Genomic DNA, 5,666 nt, shown 5'->3' with positions numbered 1-5,666 from the left:
TTTTATATACCATAAAAAAAGGTCAAAAGTGCCTTTTAAAAAAAAGTGAAAGTTGTTATTCTTGATAAGAGCTAGAAAAATATCTGTCTAAGCCTTTAGATTGCTTCTTACTTTCTTAGGAATTTCCCTTTAAATCTCATATAGACCTTGGTTACCATATACCAATACAAAGGGAGCTACGTGAGCTGTTTTTTTTTTTTTTTTTTACAAAACTTAATAGGCAACACAGAGCTGAAGATGATAAAATTGCAAAAAAAAAAAAAACCATAATTATAGGCTTCTTTCCAAGTGAACTGGATGACTGATTACTGGAGGGAGCCCTGGTGGCGTGTGGTCAAAGCACTCGGCTGCTAACCAAAAGGTCAGCGGTTCAAACCCACCAGCTGCTTCTCAGGAGAAAGATGTGTCAGTCTGCCTTAGCAAAGATTTACAGCCTTTGGAAACCCTCTGGGGCAGTTCTACTCTGTCCCATAGGATTGCTATGAGTTGGAATTGACTCAACTTGACTTGGCGACAGTGGGCTACTTACCAATCAATGGGCCATCACTGAATGTGACCAAATTTGGGAAATTTAAAAGACTTGCTATAAGTTTTTATCTTTCTCAAGCTTCTAGTTATAACTGGTAATAGTGCATACACCCCAAGGTTATGAAAATTTTCAGTATAACTAAGACAAAATATGGTTAAAAAGTAGTGAATCATATCATCTACTTCTCAGAAAATAAAGACCAAGAATCTGGTAATTAAAAAGCAGCAATATGGAAATTAGTAAAGAAAGAAACAGATGGGTGAAATATAACTCTGGGCCTTAATTGACGCTTATCACAATAACTAGCTATAATTCAACAAATTCAAGAACAAATACCTATATTCAAATATATGTGGTGCAATAACCACTTGTATTTATGTAAGAAACTGAAGTGGTAAAATTACTGGCTTGTAAAACAAATTTAGAGAAAAGAAAAATAAAGGGAATTTAAAATGTAAAGAAAATCCTTAATTTTAAGTTTATTGTGGATTAAAACATTGATAGAACTGTATCGATCAAGAGCAGTATTCCTGTTGCTGAAACTAACAGGCAGCCTGAGGGCCTGGCTCCACACCACCACTCTCCTCCTCAAAAGCTATTTACACTGGTGCTTTGTTTATATGCCACCATGCAACAGATGATTATTTTTTTCACTGCATGGAGTAAGTGCCTTGGTCGGTTTAACATATATAGACTGACTGAGATAATAAAAACTTCACCATTACAATAGGTTAATGGTAAATGCAGGTCTTCCTATTTTTGATAGGAGAAAAGCGTTAGCTGCTGAATGCAGTACAGGAGCCGTGCGGCTGCACACACACACACTTAATCATCAACATCACCTTCAGTAGAAGATTAGAAATCGATGGATATGGAGGCTTGTGCAGAATCTTCTCGTGCCCTGACATAAATTTTACAAGGAATTTCCTCCATTACTCTGTTTTCTAGGGCCTGTTCAGGACACTAGTGTGCCTGTTTGAAAGTCTAGCTACATTTTTTTGAAGGTGATATTAAATGTTTTCATTGGCTGTGATTGTGCAAAATCATTTCGGAAAGGAAGTTCCATGGAACTGAGGTTGGTCCTGCTTTGTTTGACACTGGATGGTTCTGACACACAGTGATGGGGAGGCAGTGGAGGAGTGCTGCATCTTCTAGTAGTTTTCCAGTTCTTCTGATAAGTCAGCCAGGTCTGCAGGTATCTCTTTGTCCCTTAGTGAAAACCGTTCATAATGAGGAGGGTCAAACATTTCTTGAAACCCAGATTGATTAAATGCAGTTTTGCAAGCCATGACCTTTCTTCCAGACTGTTTCACTTGTACTAAAATAGCAATAATGAGAAGTAGCAAGACAATCCCTAATGTAATGCCAATAATTGTTCCATGAGTTTTAGTGATTTGTTCAAACAGTTTTGCGTTTTTCTTTTCCTTACAGTGATTTTCATCATTGCAGACTAAGGAATTAGAGATGCACACGTTGCTATGGCAAAAGAAAGTGCATCCTGTGCGGAGATTTTCCCCAAAGGACATAAAGAACATTCTAAACCTGCTAAACCAGCTACCTTCATCTGCCACATCCACATTACTCCAAGTCCTGTTTTAAGCAAAACTTGACTTGCGTATTTTCAACAGAACTGCTTGCTTCATAGACTGCCATGAAGTTTCTTTTGCATTCATCTGATTGCTCCATTTGATAATCTACTACTAACTACTACCGGTTGCCATGGAGTCGATTACGACTCAGAGCGACCCTATAGAACAAAGTAGAACTGCCCCACAGGGTTTCCAAGAAATGCCTGGTGGATTTGAACTGCTGACCTTTTGGTTAGCAGCCGTAGCTCTTAACCACTGTGCCACCAGGGTTATTTTTAATAATCTAGGATCTTCAATAAAATCCTAGCTTTTGGACTAGCTTTAATTGTCCATATGCAATCAAGGCTTGGAAACCCTGGTGGCATAGTGGATAAGTGCTACCACTGCTAACCCAAAGGTTGGAATCCAGCCAGGCGCTCCTTGGAAACTCTACCAGGCAGTTCTACTCTGTCCTATTGGGTCACTATGAGTCGGAATCAACTCGACGGCAGTGGGTTTGGTTTTATTTTAATCAAGGCTTGGCCACATTTTGTTTTTTCTTCTTGTTCTACCTGACTAGAAGGCACTATTCCATCAGCTCCTGAGAGCTCAAACTGGCAATCTGGGATGGGTTTAAAATACCTCCCAGGTAAGTAAAGTCTGGACCTGAAATAAATGAATATTTTGCTTGCAATCCCAGTCCTTTTAGTCCTTTATCAGAGCTAAACATACTCCACACGAATCTACCCATAGATCTAATTAATGGCGGGGGAATGGGGGTGGGGGGCTTTTCACTCCACAGTAACGATCTGTAAGTGGAGAGAAACCAAATGGCCCATCTCGAACTTCCAAGCGATCAAACCGACATTCAGATGATGGTTCTATATGATAATATTCATCAAAGGTCAACGCTATCCTTTGCCGTGGAGCAGCTTCCAAAATGTAGATATATTCCTTGTTTGGTGGATATGAGTCAGGATAATTTGGGGAAGCAAAATGACCTCCATTGCTGGTTCGAACCCAAATGCCACACTGTGTTGCAGGAAAGTGTTTGATTCCAATATTTTGTGTATCTTGGGTCTTTTGGGCTACAGCAATCCCTTCCACTACAAGTACTGTTATAACAACACTTTGAGGACCAGACACAACTGCTTCAGGGCCACGTTACCGTGAGAGGCTTAAGCTGCGGTGGCGCCAGCCCCGCTCCATTCCCATCACCAGCCACCAGGTTCCATCCCCTCGGAGTGGGGCTCAGGTCCTGAGGCTCTCAGTGGCCAAGACCCCTGTGGGTGCTGCTTCCTGCCCCATGGCGCTCTGTCCCATCAACCATCTTGGAGCCAAGGAGTGTGGATGCGAGGGGAGGGAACTGGCACTGGCTGCCCCGGGACGCGGTCCCCGGGACTGCGCCACCTGTGGGCATGACACAGGCTCGACTGATGTCTCTGTCATCAAATTTGAGGAGTTTTCAGCCATTAATTCCTCAAATATTCTTTCTGTGCCCTTCTCTTTCCCTTTTCCTTCTACAACCCCCATAATGCATTTGGTGGTTCACTTCATGGTGTCCTACAGGTTCCTTAGGCTGTGTTCATTTTGCTTTATTCTTTCTGTTCCTCAGACTTGATTGTGTTAATTGTCCTAACTTCAAGATTGCTGATTCTTCTGCCAGTTCAAATCTACTGTTGAGCCCCTGTAGTGAATTTTTTATTTCAGTTATTGTATTTTTCAACTCCAGAATTTCTGTTTGGTTTCTTTTTATAATTTCTCTTTATTGATTTTCTCATTTTGTTCACAGATTTCCTTTAGTTCTTTGTGTTTTCCTTTAGCTAACCCCCCCCCCAAAAAAAAACCAAACCCAGTGCCATGGAGTCGTTGCCGACTCATAGCAACCCTATAGGACAGAGTAGAACTGCCCCATAGAGTTTCCAAGGAGCACCTGGCGGGTTTGAACTGCCGACCCTTTTGTTAGCAGCCGTAGGGCTTAACCACTACACCACCAGGGTTTCCTTTCCTTTAGCTCTTTGAGCATATTTAAGACAGTTGCTTTAAAGTCTTTATATAGTAATTCCAATGTGTGGCTTCCTCAGGGATGGTTTCTAACACTTTATTTTGTTCCTTTGAATGAACCATCCTCCTGTGTTTCTCTGTATGCCTTGTGATTTTTTTTTGTTCAAAATAAAATATTTGAGTGATATAATGTGGTAACTCTGGAAATTTGATTCTCCCACTTCCTCAGTATTTTCTTCTTTCTTTTTTTGTTTTTATTTTTGAAAGCTATAGTACTTTGTTCATTTAGTGACTTTTCAAAACTTTTTCCAAATACTGGATTACTTCACATCTGTATGTTCACTGAAGTCTGTTCCTTTAGCTTGTGTTCAGTAATTGTTCTGACAGAGATTTTCTTGAATGCTGGGAGTTAAAGAAGAAAAGAAAACCAGGCAAACAAACAGGCAAAAAACACCTCTTGCAGTCTTTACTGATTGGCTCTATCCTGGGACAGTACTCCTTTAACACTTAGCAGGATTACAGTGAGCCTAGAGATCAACCCAAGGTAAAAGTTTAGGATTTTATTAGGTCTCTTATGGTCATGTGTCTTGCCCTAGGCACATATGAATATCCTAACTTCACAAAGAAACTTTCTTCTGGATTCCGTGGCCTTGGCCCTAAGCTTTCCATTGTATGTCTCAATTGCCCTCTCTTGCTCCAGGCAGCTACAGGCCTTTTAGTATTGTGATGGTTAAGGCTGTGTGTCAACTGGGCTGGGCCATGATTCTCACCGGTTTGGCAGTCAAATGATGTTGTGATCACTTCCATGATGAGATTCGTTATGATGTGATCACCTCCATGATGGGATCTGCTCTGAGTAGCCAGTCAGTTGAAAGGGAGTTTCCTTGGGTGTGTGGCCTTCATTGAACATTAGTGGATATTCTGGCAAGGCTTGTGGGCTTTCGCTGGTTCTGAATCCTGTAGCTGGCTCTTGTTCATCTGATCTCCAGTTCTTGGAACTTGAGCTAGCAGCTTACCTGCAGCCTTGCCTGCTGATCATGGGATTCGTTGATCTTCATAGCCTATGACCAAGTGCCCTGCTCTCCAACCTGCTGATCTTGGGTTCGCCAGCCCCTGCGGCTACGTGAATCAGGAGAACGCTCTGTCCCGACCCACGGACTTGGGATGTTCTAGCTTCTACAACCGTGTGAGCCATTTCCTTGATATAAATCTCTCTCTCTATCTATATGCTTTACTGGTTTTGCTTCTCTAGAGAACCCAGCCTAAGACAAGTATGTTTGCTACCCCTCCACCCAGTGCTATATCCAAGATGGATGAAACAGAGATCGATTCTTTGCTTCAGTCCTTTAGGTAGCCACACGACAGGTTCAAACAGACAAACACAGTAATTCATGTATAAGGTATGGTCTGTTCTCTCCAGAACCCTTAACCAGGGTCCCAGGATGGAAATGTGGGCTTCAAGCTGGCTGCCGAGCTGGAGCTGAGAAGGAGGAAGGGAATGGTCCAGTAACACAAAGCCACAAAGGTTTCCTACCATTTTCTTGACATTGCCTTTTGTTTGATTT

The 5,666-nt window shown here is 41.8% G+C and overlaps 2 pseudogenes; both read right to left on the bottom strand.

Annotated features, from left to right (window-relative positions):
* Positions 1 to 1,384: 1,384 nt before the first annotated feature.
* On the bottom strand, positions 1,385 to 2,283 carry LOC135227199 (neuropilin and tolloid-like protein 2; annotated as a pseudogene).
* A 253-nt stretch (positions 2,284 to 2,536) lies between these two features.
* LOC100665337 (neuropilin and tolloid-like protein 2) lies at positions 2,537 to 4,908 on the bottom strand (annotated as a pseudogene).
* Between the last annotated feature and the right edge of the window lie 758 nt (positions 4,909 to 5,666).

The sequence above is a fragment of the Loxodonta africana genome, chromosome X (genome assembly GCF_030014295.1).
Source record: "Loxodonta africana isolate mLoxAfr1 chromosome X, mLoxAfr1.hap2, whole genome shotgun sequence".
Classification (NCBI taxonomy): Eukaryota; Metazoa; Chordata; class Mammalia; order Proboscidea; family Elephantidae; genus Loxodonta; species Loxodonta africana.
This window is presented reverse-complemented; position numbering and strand designations above follow the sequence as displayed.